General features: G+C 42.2%; 1 protein-coding gene across 12 annotated transcripts in view; it reads right to left on the reverse strand.

The window, feature by feature from the left end:
- RBFOX1 (RNA binding fox-1 homolog 1) overlaps window positions 1-17374 on the reverse strand; it is a 665898-nt gene that overhangs the window by 453519 nt on the left and 195005 nt on the right. The window contains exon 1 of one of the 12 annotated variants that reach the window (XM_083153397.1): window positions 2071-2300. The exons of 10 other annotated variants lie outside the window; for them this stretch is intronic. The gene's annotated coding sequence lies outside the window, so the exon portion shown is untranslated. Of the gene's footprint in view, window positions 1-1839; window positions 1985-2070; window positions 2301-17374 lie in introns of those variants that run through there. One more of the 12 variants, XM_083153398.1, reaches the window with a different exon arrangement.

The raw sequence follows: 17374 nt of genomic DNA on the forward strand, positions 1-17374 counted from the left end.
CCATTTTGTTTATACTGTACAGATTAGTAAAGTGTTGAAAACTGCTCTGAAAACATTTGGTATATTCCACTTTGGTAATTAGGATTGTACCAATGGAACTCTACATCTTGCAAATGGCCTGTTTCACCACAAAACTAGATTCACGCTAAATTTTGCTCATCTCTATAATGTTGATGACATCACATCTGACAGTTATAGGAGATGAGACGATTAGGTGTCTATCTATCTATCTATCTATCTATCTATCTATCTACTGTATCTATCTATCTATCAAAATAAAAAAAGTCTGGAAAAAAAAAGGTATTGTCTTTTTCCAGACTAAGAAAAAAACAGACTAACATACGCAATTCTATTTTTCATATACAGTACTTATGTGGCGCTCCATGAGTTAAAAATCTTTTGCTGTAATGTGTGCTGACCAATCAAATCAGAAAAAAAAATCAGAAGCAGCTCAGCTGTATGGGGGAAAAAGCCAATATGTGCTAAATCAATGACAGCCAAGAGCCATTTCACCAGTGTTACTTCTCTACTCCTACTTATGATTCAGACTAGGGGAAAAAAACTTATCTTAGCTGCTGCTAATATTAACTATCTCAAGCCCAAAAGGCATCTAGTCTGCTACAAGCAATGGAATTGGCAAGTTGTGTTAACTCCTAAGAATGCAACTGACAGTCGCAGCCTGCTGTAAGCTCTTCTGTTGACAGAGATATGCATGACAACAATTAATTACCGTTCCTTTCCTATTATTTCTTAATAACATATTTATCTAGATGAGAGCTTACAAAGCCAACTGACAAGCTTGTTTTTTTCCCCATACACATAAATGTTCTCAAGCTATTGCTAAAAAAAAAAGTAAAAAAAAACCTTCTCAGAATTGACGACAAATAGCTTTTAATAAGCAGTAATTGTATATTAGCTGAAGTGAGATTGCCAGGAGTAGTGGGATAAACAACAGTGAAAACAGATACCAAAGGAAAAGGACAAAAGTGAGTTATTAATGCATCAGCAGCAGCATCGGCTAAGTATAGTAAATCATTAAATCTGAAAGCAGTATTTACTTTTTAAAAACACAATCCCAAGACTGTTCATTTAAATAGATACTTTTCACAGAAACTGTTGTCACCCAACACATATACAGTACGTACAGTAGGTGCATGTATATGCATTATATACTTTACCCCACATAGATACTATTCTATAGTACTGTATATAGTGTACAACAGTAATGCTACAGTACTGCAGAATATGTCACTGCTTAATAAATAAATCAGTGGATATCTCTAACAGTATTCGCATACCTACAATTAGACCAATGCTATTGTTTAACTGCAGTCTGTAGCTAAGAGCAGAAAGCCTTCTGACATGAGACCACATCCGAGCTGTACTCTAGGTGCTTCGTAAATGACGTTGCACCAATTGTTCTAGTGAAGTTTGCTGACACACCTATTACGTTACAATGCCTATGGCACAATAATGTGGAACCTCTTTTTATTTGGCTGGACACATGACCTGGTCAGCCAATCACAACTGACTTATACAAAAATGCAGTATAAATGTTCCTTCAATTCAAAACAAACACAGTTGTCAGACTGTTTCAATTAAAACACTAGCGCTTAGCCGATTACATACAGGATTGCCTTATAGCCCAGCCATAACAAGCAGAGTAGTTATATAATTGTAACCTCAATGCAGACACAACTATCTCTAATATAATGAGGCTTGGATAGCAAAAAGAAGACAGTAACAGTCTGTGCAATTATTAACCACAAAGTCCCCATGTCTATTAATTTATACCCCCACGCTGAAATAATGACTTGAAAGGGGATGGATATAACTCACTGAAATAGCAACATTTCTCCTTCTGTTCTACATGCGATCTATTGGACTCAGTGCTGCTGAGTAAAATATTGTCAGCCTGCCAATGCAGTTCTATTCCACCTGCTTTGTAGGTCATTCTTAACAGTTGTTGCAGCACGTGAAGGCATCGGTGACTGTGATGAAGCATTTAACGGTTCTCCTTCCTGATGGATTTTATGTATAAAATTGCTTACATTAAATATACAAACTCACCCCACTGTGAAGTATGCCTCTTGCGAGGTTGGATGGCCACGAGACAGTGCTAGTGGCTACTAGGTAGCTCCATACAAAAAAGGAAGACAAAAAGCATTAAAAAAAGCATCAGTGATATGCGCAAGAGAAAGAAAGAGGGATGGGAAATTAATAATCCAACAGGCAGGTTCTCTCAGTGTTATTAATCATGCTGCTTCTCACAAGCTAGAGAGGAGCTGAGATTTGCACATGGGTAGGGGAGGGGAGCAGACATCATTGGCCGACTGTGCTCATTCCTATACATCACAGCCAATCCTTCCTTTTTTGCCGTAAGGTACAAATACTGTATATCTGTGAAGCAGTTACAAAACCCTGGAAGATGAAAAACCATGCTCTGAGGCTAGGCATGCTTTTGTCCAGTTAATGCACTATAAACTTTACTTGAGCTGATTTCTTATTTGATACCCCTGTGACAGGGTCAGTGAACGGCAAGCAATTCCATCCCAAATCATACCATAATCGAATTGCTGCCTATTTCCCAAACCTATAATGAAAAAGGCAACTGAAATAATGCAGGTAATGTTGCCAGCCTCCCATTGCTGTCGTACATTATTACTGCCGATTGCTTGCCTCCATTTCCCCTGTACTCTAACAATGAATATATTTCACAGCTCACTTGCCTTACTGTGTGGGTGGCATGGCATAGACACCTACATGATATGAAGAAGAAAAAAAAAAATCTAAAACAATAGGGTTTTGTCTGTGAAAGCAACCTAACAGGCTGCAGATAGTGAAGACAATTTTGTCAGTATGATACCCCATGTAGAGGGAGGGTTAGACAGTACAGCCGAAGCAGAGGTTGGAATTAATGTCTTATATTTTATTTTTGGATTGCAGGGTTCTGTGCATGCTGCCTTTTATGTCTTGTTTTATTTGCTCGGCATATTTTGCTATATACTATATATCATTTTGAGCAAAGAGTGTTCGCTATGTATGTTGTGAATGTCAGTCGCAGCATTTTTAATTGTGCACATCCACGCATGAAACATACAGACAGATCAGTAGATAAACTGACAGGCAGATATATAGATGCAGTATATACATAGGTAGAGGAATATGGAATTGCATTTCACAATAGTCTTGCTTTATGGATAATTACACTTCATTTTAACCAAACAGTTGATGCGTGTTTAAAGCACTAGATAATTTTGATAGGTAAATATGCTATGCATATATAATCAGATTAATGAGGTCTTTTCTCACTTTCTGTCTGTCTACTCATCTGTCTCCTTCTGTTTCTCATTCTATACGTTTTAGGCTCTTTCATGCATAGCATGCATCATAAAAAAATGAAGTGTTCATTAGTGTCTTTCAATGGTAAAGACTCAAATACAGGTTCCAATGTATAGCTTTAGGGTGAAAATGATTCATCCACTCGTTTCCCCCCTTGCTCAGTAAAAAAAAAGGATGTTCCCAAGAATTCTGTTTAACTAGACAGGAAAAACATGTAGATTCCATGATACTGCTCAAATTCACCTAGCAGCTTTTCTACATACAAATCAGCAGGTTCTGCTATAGACTAAGGTGTGTGTCATTATTACGCTATAGGGTTAACGGAAACTTTTGAGCTGTCATTCATATTGACAAAATATTCTCTAATGGGTGCTAAACTGCATGCAGAGGAGTTTAGATTTACTAAAGCTTAAGATTCGCTATTGACTCCGGACCAGTGACCTGAATCAAAGTTGTAGTCTGAACAGCCAAGTTAACCCTTAACGAAGCTTAATGAATCTCCCCCTGTGTTTGCTTATGTATTATCACAGTTTTGCAGCTGGAACACTTTGATAAGTAATCCTCTTCTCCCCATGTACAAAGCACTGCAAGGCTGAATCAGCATGACTCTGCATGGAGAACAAGATATACTGTATCCTTTTCAATCAAGCAGAAAGGATATGTGCTCCCTCTGACTGTTGTCAACTATCAAGAAACTCAGTAGGATGAAAAAAAGAATAATTGTTAAACAACAGGATTGCTACAACAGCTAAATCAATTCTGCTGAAGTGACGGATTAAGATTTTTACAATGATAATAATAATAACAATAATAATAATAATAATAATAATAATAATAATAAGCAGGGCCTGTGTGCAATCATTGGGGTAATCTTACTAAAGCTTCTAAAAGTAAAACGTATATCTTCACAACCATTCCATCAGATAAGATTCCATCATTTTCTAGGATGCAATTGAGAAATCATACCTCCCCACTTTGAAGATGTCAAAATCGGGACCTGCCTCTCTGAATGTGTGGACGGACTGAAAAGGGGTGGGGCCACAAGATAAATGGGCATGGCCTATGGTAGAGGGGCGTGGTCTATCACTGCATCCCCTGTTTTCATAATGTGTTCATCGCTCTCCTTGCAGCTGGGCAGCCCCCGGCTACCTCTATGCACGTCCTTCCTCCATGCACTGAAGAGATGCTGTGTGCCTGCAGACTGTGCACCTAAATTATATATTATACATAAGTTAACTTATAGTGCACAGGACTGTGGTGTATTTTCTACAGTGCAGTACTATTCTTAATCTGGTATATTATCTTGCATGTAGTACTTAGTACTATAGTTAGCCAAACCGCTTTGTTGGCTTGCCACACCCCCTCTAGAGACTGGCCACACCCCTAAACATGGACCCTTATGACATCATTCCCCCAGTGGGCCATATATGCCCCAGTCTGACACTGAGTTCAGATCCTTAGCATGTGCAAAGTACAGACAATCAGTACTTTGCGCAATATATTTGAACTACAACCACACCTGACTGACCATCAATATATACAAGCAATGACAAAATACTGCATCAGCAGTGCATTCACAACTAGCCAATCACATAGTGTTATGTAGTGCTGGCATAACCACACTCATCATATATTTGCCCTTAAGTGTAAGCAAATAATACACCTTTCTAGTAGTCTGCATCTGTATACAACCGTATGAATACTCTATGTGTACATGGGCCTCATTAATCCGACCCTGCCTTCCCCAGTTCTGCCTCTCTGGAATCAAGTGTCAGATGAATGTTGCTTGTATTTGGCCATGCCCACTGCCTTTTGATTTACTGTACACTACACAAACTGGAATAGGTCTCACTCTGCAACAGCTCTAATGAGATTTTATTGTGCAATTTATAACCAAATTAAAAATGTGCCAACGGGCGTACAGATGTAAATTATTGAAGCACACGTCAATGGAATGTTTTCATAGGTATAGTATACATAAATATATGTCTACGAAAGGCATAAATAATTGCTCGTATCCCAGCTATAGCATCTAATAGTGAGGTTAGGATATCAGAAAACACTCACCTCACAGGGCATGACTGTGAGTATTGGCAGAGGAAGACTACAGGTTAAATTAACTTGTCAGTCCATCTATGTGAGTATCTGTTCATTCTCAGGTGCACAGCCTATTGTTTTCTTGCACCCATGCTGCAACCAATATCATTAGTATTTGGTCTTGTACCAGCATGATACTCCCATCAGATTGGAATCGTTCCAAGCTACCCAGTTCATACTCAGAAATGCGCGAGTAACATTAGACTCTGTCTCCTCAAGACGCAACATGGACAAAACTACTTGCAACTTTCCGGGCATATTTTGCGATGCATGTGCATTGGGGGGGGGGGAGGGGGGTTGGGTTCAATTAGCCACCACAATTTACCATTGACTCATTGATCCCCCAGCTGTTCAAATAGCCTGGAAACATGGCTAACAGAAGCTATTATTGGGCAGCATTTTTCTAGGGATGAAGGCTCTGAAAAAAAATGTCACATAATCCGCCTTTTTTCGGGAAGCTTCAAGTGATAACACATATAATCCATGAAAGTTCACAGACCTATGTGTTTTTTTGACTGAAAATAGATATTTTTTCAGGCGTTAAAATGTAGGCCAATTAAATAGCCCCCCAAAAAGACATACATAACAAATAGTCCCAAAGTTTGGATTCTAAAGTAGATCAGTTCATGTAGTAAAGAATAACAGAAAGTGGGCTACTAAATTTCTGTGCTTGGAACATGTTTAATTTGTACTTAAATATTTTCTATTGCATGGTGCAAGAGGCCCCAGGTGCCTTCGGATTAATGGTTTCTATAACTAAGACATGATATAAGAAACTGGAAAACTGAAGGACCATAAGAAAATGAGACCAAGGAAAGGAACTATCACACATTTTACAGTTAATTAAGTCTAACTTATTTATAGAATAGAATAACTCTATAAATAATTGTAGTGTAAATAAGTGTCCACACCACTAATTTTACCCATATAGCTAATGCATCAAATAAATGTTTGTAGTAGCATTAAAAGTGGGAGGGTGGTCACTACTGTGACTAAAATATAAATGTAAACATATCTGATTTGGGGCTGGACTGACTGCAATGCACTGTCAGTGGGAAACCATTGAGATCGAGTTAAGGATGACTGATCCCTATAACAACTGCTCCTGCATGTTCCAAACTGTTTGCATGTCTGAAATACAGAAAAAACTGAAACCAAGTATACATACTATGGCATCATTTACGGTTGGATATATGGTCATGTATAAACAATAACGTTTTTCATTGTTTTACTTCTCAGTAGGACAGTGTAATTTTTGGTATCTCACATATGTTGTACACACAGACCCCTATTACTGGAGAAGTGGATAGGGACTGTCAAAGTACTATAGAAGCCAGCTAAGGGCATCCTAGAAGACTGGTCCCCAGCCTGTTGATCAAAAAAGCTCAGTTCCCCAGAAGAATCAGGCCAGGAAAAAGAGCTCCATGGCACTGAGGCTCACCCAAACACAAGCTTAATACCTAGCATGATTTCTTGAAGCCATTTGGTGCTAACAAAATATTTAGAATTGATTTTATCCTACACGCAATACAACTGAAAATAACGAAATTCAATATTGTCACAACAGCATTTTATGTGTACAGTACATTCATAAAGCAAATTGGGCACCACTCCTAATGTGTTTCCTAAATTACATGGGGACTAACTATGGTCTGTGCCAGGCACTTTAAGCCTGATTCTCTGTCGGAGCCAACTCTTTCCACAGCACCAACTACCAAGTTTTACCATACCGCGCATACCCAGAAACATTTTTGCATATCTTGGTGTTCCTGAACTGGCCAGATCTCGCTTTGGGGCAGATGTATTAAGCCTTAAAAATAGATAAATGTAAGGGTGGTAAAGAGTGCTAATTGTCCAGCCAATCAGCTACTAACTGTCATGTTACAGGCTGTGTTAGAAAAACGGCTGTTAGGAGCTGATCAGCTGGACATTTATTACTCTTTATCCCCCTCGCATTTATCTCTTTTTAAGGCTTAATTTCTCTGTGAAATGGGCATACAGGGTGCATACTGGATGGTGACCAGGGAGCTGTTCCATCTTATTGAGGGGTCACGAGTGTCATGGGCATGTAGCAATACTGCTGTGCTATTCTGCTGTGCGCAAGTACAAGTGCCAAAACTAATGACAACTGTTGCCACTGTGGATGGAAAAACAGTTGCCAGTGCACTTTCCCAAATGAATCCATATGGATCCTCATCAGCAATGCAAGAAATCACCTTGGCATAAAGAAATAAATATGTCTTCCATGGCTTCATGAAAACATATTCACTCTACACCAGCTCAGAATCGGCCCCTTTACCTAGGTTATGGATTAACCCACTGTGCTAGCAACTTAACCCAGTAAAGCTTGCCCAATGCATGTTTACAACAAGCATGCACTGACTTTAACCCTAGGAATGGTGGTTTCCTGTTGTCATAGACACCACTCCAGAGAAATAGTCAGCTACCTAATCAATAAATTCTGCTCAGCATTCAGTAGAAGACTGCAATACATACAGAATAGAGAAGTTATGTAACCTGTTTAACCTGGGATTATCAGGATCCTACTGTATAAGAAATGTACAGTATAGTTAAGCTTTATACATCTGCACTACAAAAACATAGGTAAATATGTATACGGTATGCCTGCTTTTTTGCTCATGCATGCAATTTTTATACAATTAACTAACTGTACATCAATGGCACTGGCACCCAGAAGGTCCAGATTAGCTCTCATAGTAAAGAACAATGGAGTAATTTGGGTTATTCAGATTTCGTTGGAGTTGCTACCACTCTGGTATGGTTGTGTAGCAGGAGGCATCTATTACAAGCAAACAACTCCTGCTGTAGTGGTGATCCAACCTAGGATACAGCATTGGATCATTGTCTTACTATTGGGCAGCTTGTGTCACCCATCTCAGAGGCCAAGAAATCTTTGTCCAACCACAGAGATCCGTGGCATCTTCCCTCTCCCTAAATGGAGGCAAATTATCTCAGTTTTCACATACGGGGGTCATTGCCACCCCCTCCTCACCCCAAAACAGAATCAGAATTGTCAATCACTGACAGTCTGACGCCAGGTTACTTGTAATAATCCTGCAAAGTATGATAATTGGAACTTTGTGACTTGTAAAACAAGAAACACCTGACCTGACTGCCAACTCCATTCAGAGCAACAAAAAAGCTTCCGTGAAATACAGTATGTATCATGATCCATGAAAGTGCAGTACGTATGTAAGTTATTAAATTACATATTAAAGTGAATTATGTATTTCTTTATTATATTGAAACTATTTTATTACTTAAAACATTGTCAAAAATTTGTGTGAAAATAAAAATGTATGTCAGTGTGTATGTTACTTTATTGTGCTTATAATCAATGATTTAGTTTAACATGGACATTCCCATTTGACAGTGGAAAATGCATTATTCTAAACCAGAACTTGGTTTGGGCATGGCGCCAATATACTATGCAGCAAATGTGTAATTTTCAGACATTGATTGTAATGATCTATGTAGTAATCATAGTTTTCAATAATTTACATGGATTTAGAACTGGGTGTTTGGTATATTTGCTAATTATATGCTAAATCCAGTGAACTGCCCTTGGTTAGATGGATTTATTTATAGCTACTAGTAGCTCAAATGTGTGCAGATTTGTATGCATCACTGTGACTGTATTTGTACCTTACTTCATAGCCATCTTTACACTTTCCCCAGATCTGTCCATTGGGCAAAAAAAGTAATCTGATGTTTTCTATTTTATTTATACATACAAACAACTCTGCATAGTGTGCAATTCTGTTGAAAAACACATGCATCAGTTACAACTATTATTTTATTTACAGTTTTTTATATAGCGCAGCATATTCCGTTGCACTTTACAATTGGAAACAAAGTGATTAAACAAACTGGGTAGATATAAACCGACATGGAGGTAGGAGGGCCCTGCTTACAAGCTTACAATCTTTAGGGATAATAGGAGCGATACATAAGGATAGAATTCCATAGCATGGCAGAGCCATCAGATTACAAGACCGTCCTGATGGGATGCAAATAGATATAAATCCTACTGGTGGTTTTGTGGGGGTTCCTGAGTATGATAGGCTTGCCTAAAGAGGTAAGTTTTCAGGGAACACTTGGAAGTTTGGTGGCTAGAGGAGAGTCTTAATGTGCGTGGATTGGCATTCCATAAGGTGGGTGATGCCCCGACAAAAATCCTGCAAGTGTAAGTGGGAGCAAGTAATGAGTGTGGATGAGAGATGCAGATCTTGTGCAAAGCGGAGAGGTCGGGTGGGGATATATTTAGAGATAAGCGAAGAGATATAAGTCGGTGTAGACAGAGCAATGGCTTTTTATGTAACTAGAAGTATTTTATATTGAATGTGGTAATATACAGGCAACCAATGGAGGGACTGACAGAGCAGATCAGCAGGCGATGAGCATCTAGCCAGGAAGATCAGCCTCGCAGCTGCAGGGGTAGATGTATGAGTTGGCATTATGGGGAGAAGCAGCATCAGTGCCATTATGTGCGCTTATAGTGTACAACATCTCCCCCAACATGTATGAAGGAGGAGAAGTGTGTGAAAAGGCAGAGGCACTGTGCACCCCTGTTTTTATCGACACAGCTATCTACAAGATAGACCGCTCATGCTGCTGGCAATGTTGAAACAATCAGTAGAACCAGGGGAATAGATACAGTGCACCAGTGCTAAGCTGATATGCTGTGTGTTCAAGTGGGGATCGCAGACAAGATGATAATACATATTGTTAGTAGGGCTCCTGCCTTGCTTCAGTAAAAATGTGAAACAGGAAGCATAATACCAACATGATAAATGACATCTTTAGTCACGTGGATATGCTTCAGTTCCACCTTCAGGAGCCGATACGTAATCCCGGCGGTCGGAATCCCGACACTGGAATCCCGACCGCCGAAATCCCGACATGGGGGGGACGTGGATCGCCCCCCCTTGCGGGCTCGCTGCGCTCGCCGCGCAGCGGGCCCGGTGCCTCGCTACGCTCGGCACGCTATTTTATTCTCCCTCTATGGGTGTCGTGGACACCCACGGAGGGAGAAAGTTTCGGGATTTCGGCGGTCGGGATTCTGAACGCCGGGATCCCGACCGCCGGCAAATTGACCGCATCCCCACCTTCAGTCACATGTGAAGATGCGTCAGTTCTACCTTCAGTCACATGTGTGGATGCATCAGTTCCACCTTCAGTCACATGTGGGGATGCATCAGTTCCACCTTCAGTCAGGTGGAGATGTGTCAGTTACACCTTCAGTCAAAATGTGTTTACATGAACAAGCAAAAGTCCATATTTAAAAAGAGTGCTAACACAGCCAGTGATGTTTCTTTCATTCTGGATGTAAGCCAGATTTCCTTGGAAATTTTAAACTTCGCTCAGTTCTTTTTGTGTTTCTAATGAGTTCTTCCTGCTGTGATTGTCAGGTGCCTCAAACACTTTCTTTATCAGCGTGCTTATTGATCAAGATCTGAGGACGCCTCATTTGCAAATCACATAGGGAGTTTTGGATTCTTTAAATTAATTTAAATTAATATTTAAACACCTTAAAAAGAAGATGATAACAATGATTAAGTCGTGCTGACATCCATTTACTTTATCATTTATTTTCAGTTATTATTATTATTATTATTATTTAGGTTTAAACACACATAAAACAGTCACAGTAAAACAAACTTTAGTGACCTGCATAGAGGACTGCACGCTTCTTATTTGCATAATAAAGAAGATCATAAGAAATAAATATAGCAATATTATTTTAAGTCCCGCATCTTTGTTTTGGAGCTGGAAGTCTTTTAAAATACTGTGCCCTTTATATCCATGGAATGTTCCTGCTCTCAGAGGCATAGGTGCTGATTTATGTTTTCGCTGGTGGGTGCTCAAGCCAAAAATATAGGGGAGTGGCTTCATGGGGAAGGGGCGTGGCCACAAAATAATACCAATTTATATTACGCAGCACAGTTGTCTCCAATATTCAAATTACCTACCACTGCTGCTGCTGAATGTTTACAGCATACAGGGCTGGTAGAAACCTGCTGTGGCTGTGGTGCTAGGGGAAGGAGTCCTGGGGGAAGCTCTCGCTGATCAGCTAACCCACTGCTGCTTGATCTGGACCTGTATGCTGTAAACATTCAGCAGCAGGAGTAGGCTGAGAAGAGAGAGAGAAGTCGTCCACAACTCAGATAGGCAGCAGCACCGAGTGAGATTTACCTGCTGCTGTCAGAGAAAGTGGAGCTGCTGCTGCTGCATCTGTTGTCAATACAGTGCACTGCCCGGACAGAGCAGGGAGAGGGGTAGGAAGACACTGCTGCCACTACTACTTAGAGACAAGCAGCATAGCGCCTCCAAGCCTGGAAATAGTGCCGCCCCTCTCCCTAAGTGACAGCCATACAGCCCCTGCAGACGCCGATTCCGTGGGTGCTGATGGGCCTGGTGGGTGCTTAATATTTTGCGTGGGTGCTCGTGTCTACGAGCACCCACGGAGTCTGTGCCTATTCTCAGGGGAAGTATACTCCTCACTTTTATCTCACAGATCTTGCTAGAGTGAGGATTTTGTTTGCTTATTGTTATTGTTATGTGATGTGTTATGTAAGAATTTGATGACAGGGACACCAGGTGCATAAAACCCTCAAATGCTCGAAACTTGCATCATTAATATGGAAAGAGATGGGTTTAGTTTCCAGTAGAAAAAATAATTAAAATGATAGACCTGACAGGTCCCCTTTATACTATTTTATCTAAATATATATTTATACATATATAGGGCGGGATGTATTAAAATACATCGCCGCCCTTCGCCGCCCCCCCCCCGCCGCGATGCTGCCGCATATGTACTAACATATGCGGCTGGCATCGCGGTGCGGTGACGGAGGCCCCCCGCGATACCTGTACACTGGTGTGCGAGGGGTCTCCGTCACCTCCCTGCCGCCACGCTCTCCCCTCACGCCGGGGACAGCTATGCATGCTGTCCCCGGCACTTCCTCCTCCCCCCTGCAGCCGGAAGGATGTCCGGCTGCTTCACTAGGGGGAGGCAGGGCTTACCTTCCGGGGTCCAGGAGGACCCTTCAGGAAGGTAAGCCAGAGGGGGGGTCGGCGAGGCTGCGGGTTTGCGTCGGCGGGCGGCGAAAAGAAGCCCATAGGCTTCTATAGGGTAACGCCACCCAAAGGTGGCGATACCCTTCAGTGCGGTATCATTTTTGATACATTGGAAAATGCGGTAAAACCGGGGTTTTACCGCATTTTCCATTTGATACATCTCGCCCTTGATCAGAGCAAAACGGATGTGATACTAAAATAATTCTAAAGTTCTGTTGGGTGTGGTATAAGTGGCCAGCGGTCAGGATACTGACGACTGGTACTCTGACAGGGGGGTGAGTGCAAAGAAGCCTCTTGCGGACTCGCTGCGCTCACCATAGGCAGGGTGGATCTTAAGATGCAGGCACCAAAATGCTGCATATGTTAACGTGAAGTCTGACTCTGGCAACTGACAGACAGCCTACCAGGTGATGGCTATATGGATGAATGCCACCACTTCCTTTTACTGCTGCATCGTGCATGTAACATAATGATGTCATGTATAACTCAAACACATTAAGAAGAGCAAAGAAGCAGCACTGGAAGATGGAGAGTAGAAAGCGGAGCAGGCAGCAGGGTAAAATGAAGAGAAGTCGGAGGCGGGTAGCTCTTGCAATGAAATGACAATGAAATTAAAAGAAATTATGGTACTTGTTTAGTTTCACGGTGGCCGATATATCGGATGCGATATCGGCCGATATATCGACCGATCCGATGAGATCCGATTTTTTACCCCACTAACCACTATGCATGGAGCTGATTTTATATAGTGTGGCGAGCGCAGCGGATTACTGCGCTCGCCACACTATATATAATCAACTCCATGCGTAGTGGGTAGTGGGGTTATGAACAGGGAAAAAATTGCATCGGATCACATCGGATCAGCCGATATATCAGCCGATATTGCATCCGATATATTGGTCACCGTGAAACTAAACAATTACAGAAATTACAGGGGTAAATCTACAGATGGCAGAAGTCATAGGACTGGAGAGACAGGGGAGACTAAGCTGGAGTCCAAGGGAGCTTAGGGCTTAGTGCTGGAGTGAAAGGGGGGAAAAGGTTTTGGCGACAGAGGCTTAGGGCTGGAGTAACAGAAGGCTAGAGTGATATCGGAATGAAAGATAGAGTGGCAGGAGGCAGGAGTGACATGTGGCTAAATGCTGGAGTGACAGTGAGTAGGAGGCTGGAGGGTGACATGTGACTAGAGAGACATGTGGCTAGAGAGACAGGTGGCTGAATAGACATGTGAAAAAGGCCAGAGAGATGAGGCAGAGACGGCCACAGTGAATTAGCACAGTTTCAGCTAGACAGTGTGATAATGGCTGATGGGTCAGACTCATGAGAATCAGCCCTCATGCAAAAACAGTGTTCATTGGCGAGTCCCATCTCACAGTCCAGCAGTAGCAGGTGTACCTTGCTGCCCTGCAGGCTAAATGGTACATGGTGGGAGCCAACCTAGCCCCTATTGCAGGTGTTGACAGGGCTCCTGAGATAGATCCATTTATCCATACATGTGCTACTGTAAAAGCAGGTGTCCCTTTAGGGCTTGGAGCCTGGAGGCAGGTAACTACTTTGACTCTGGGATTTACGCCGCTTCTACACCATGGTTAACTGTGTCTGCAAACCCTGTCCAACTCCCATATCCCAACACTTTGAACTTTTACATGTTTAGCATACATAGCACAATACCAGCAACTGTTATCCTTACTCGCACCCCACTGGCACCCTCGACCACCTATCATTACCGACACATTGCACATTGTGATAATTAATACATCCTGGCCCCCGTATGGATACCTATAAATGTAGCCAAATTGGCATTTATTCAGGCAGAGTAGCTGGATCACAATATATGTGACCAACATTGGTTTGTTTATTTGTTTACATGTTTTTCATATGCTCATGTAAATACAGCTACTCTTATGGTGTGTACACACGGGGGCGATATACCGTGCTATGCGAGTTCCAATGCGATCAGATCGCATTGGGACTCACATCGCACGGCATGCTACAGTGGCACAATTTAGACTATATAGTGCAGATCTGCACTATATAGTCTTGCCTGAACTCTCTGTTTCACTGCTGATTTGCGCTCACATGGGAGCGCGCATCGGGCTCGCAAGCCCTAAAAAAGCATGCGATATGGCTTCTGATGTTCACTATATCGGCAAAATCGGAAGCCATATCTTACCGTCTGTACACACCATAATACAGTATATTTACTCTAATGTAAAAACATAATTTTATTATATCAATTGATTGGAAACAGTAGGCACTGAGATCTTTCCCCCAAATGTGAAAAAACCTTTCTTTGTACCGTCTCAGTGTGGTCTATACTGTAACACACCTGCAGACACTATGGGGCTTATTTACTAAGATGGGTGTACTATTCAATAAGAGATCAGATTCTATATATCTTGTAGAATATGTTAAATAAGTAGGTGCGAATTGGTTGCCCATAGCGACCTCCCATCTTAGTAAATTTACCCCTAAGTACCTCACCCAAGGGAAGACTCCTGTGAGTCTCTTGGACAATCTAGGAGTGTTTGAAACTCATCCCAGTTGTATAGTGAAGTATTTATTTGTATTTATTTACTTATGTTGAGTCTGCATTTTCCATTGCATTGTCTCCTAGCATTATGTGTTACAGAAATGAATATTCCCTTTTCAGTCTGTTATCTTCTTTATTTGGATATTTTGTTAATGTGCTTCACTCTCCATTCGGCTAATCATTTCTGTGCAGCAGATGTAGAATATTGAGCTAGTCACTACTAGTTAGCAATGAGAGATGCCCAATGTACAGTCTGTTGCTAGGTGTGAATGCCAAAAGAAGACATCTTGGGAATTTACATAGAACACATATGTGTGGAATCTCTAAATCCTTTGTCTAACGGGGAATGTTACAATATTCCCGCCGGTCATAAATAGATGAACTATAAAATATTATAACCTTAATCTTTCTTCCTAAATCTGGGAATGTACCTACAAATCTGCCATCATTCTTTCAAACAGCCAAGCACTGTAAACTATGGAGAGCATATTTTATATGAAAAAAAAGGATCAATATGGAAAAAAATCACAGTGGATGTAATTGAAGTCATACATTTTACCCAACTTCTGCACTACTACCAATTACTGCTATTTATCAAAGAGTAGACAACATAAAACCTGGCAGCATAAAAACAAATTTTACTAGGTCTGAAAAAATACTGGAATATCATCAGAAAGAGAAGAAAAAAAGGACACAAATAATAAATAATTCAATATTCCTGAGGAAAGCTCTAGCGGAAGAGGCCTGAGCTGATTCAAACATCAGACATAAGGCTGACAAGAGGTATATCGATTTAGACAATTCTATCATTATTATTCTAGCCTAAGTCCTTCAGGAAAGTTGCTCTTTTGGCCCTGTTTTTATTGCAGAATCTACAAACCTTCCTCTTACACCTCATGCATTTGAACTTCCAGTAATTTCTGGGATGTTTAAAATAGTAAACAAAACCTGTACTATTTTCTCCCTTACTAGCACTCCATATAGTCAGTGACTGGAAACTGCACCGGTACAGTAGCTGTGGTAAAATGGTTATATAATCCAATCCAAAAATTAACCCTAGAATGTCTGTGTGTGCGTGTGCATGTGGTAGGGAAAATAGATTGTAAGCTCCAATGGGGAAGGGATTGATGTCAATGTTCACACATTGGGCGGGATCCTCTAACATCCGCTGCCCCTTACCAACCCCCTCCTCTGGCTACCGCATCGATAATAATAGCATATGCTCTAACATATGTGATTAATATTGCAAAGGGCAGATCTTGCGATAAGAGCTGCCCTTTGCAAAGAAGTTGGAGGGGATGAGTGGGTCCGTGTGGCTCTCCCCCTCCTCCTGTGCCCACCAGATGGCTGCAGGGACTACCGGGCTCCTCCTCCTTGCACCCGGAAGGTGCTAGGGAGGAGGTCACAGGTCCGGCAGCACAGCAGGAGGCTGCCTGGACATCAGGAGAGGGGAGGGAGGGGGGGCGTGGGTCATGCAGGGTGTGAAGGGGTTTGAAAGGACAAGAAAAAAGTACTCTCCTTTGTTTGGGGGCAAGCTAGGGTGTGGAGGGGGTCACGGGGAGAAGCCCACAGGCTTCTATGGGGTATCACTAGCTTTTGCTGCTGATACCCCATGCAGGGCCGGTGCAAGGCACCGGAGCGCCCCAGGCGAGTCGGGGTGGGGGCGCCCCGGTGCCGGGGGGAGGGAGGGGTGGGGTTATACCTGTATAAAAAATTGCTGCCCCGGCGTCCCTGCAGTGCTGGGGTGGTCAGGGGTGTCCGTGCCGTAGGGGTACCTGCGGCGCCATCATGTGTATAAAGCTGGCTGCGGCCGGCGGGGTCCCCGTAGTGAATAGCAAATAACTAGCGCTTCCGGCGCCGCCGCGTGCATAGCGCTAGTTATTTGCTATTCACTACAGGGACCCCGCCGGCCGCAGCCAGTTTTATACACATGACGGCGCCGCAGGTACCCCTACGGCACGGACACCCCTGACCGCCCCAGCACTGCAGGGACGCCGGGGCAGCAATTTTTTTACACAGTTCGCTGGGGGTGAGGGGCGAACTGCCGCCCTCCAGGTGCCGGCGCCCTAGGCAAATGCCTAGAGCTGCCTAGTGGTGGCGCCGGCCCTGACCCCATGCTGTAGTAATACGGCGTGCGGGTTTTAGTGTATACAAAAATGAAAAAAAAAATTTTAAGGTAGGAAGTTTGACGCAGGTCCAGCCTTAATCAGCCTGTCTCTGTCGCAGAGTTAGGGAAGGGCCAGAGATACGCACACTGGGAAAATCATTTGATTGTGAGTAAATTGTATATGGATTAGATTT

The sequence above is a fragment of the Crinia signifera genome, chromosome 7, assembly GCF_055691185.1.
Source record: "Crinia signifera chromosome 7, ASM5569118v1, whole genome shotgun sequence".
NCBI classification, from domain to species: Eukaryota; Metazoa; Chordata; class Amphibia; order Anura; family Myobatrachidae; genus Crinia; species Crinia signifera.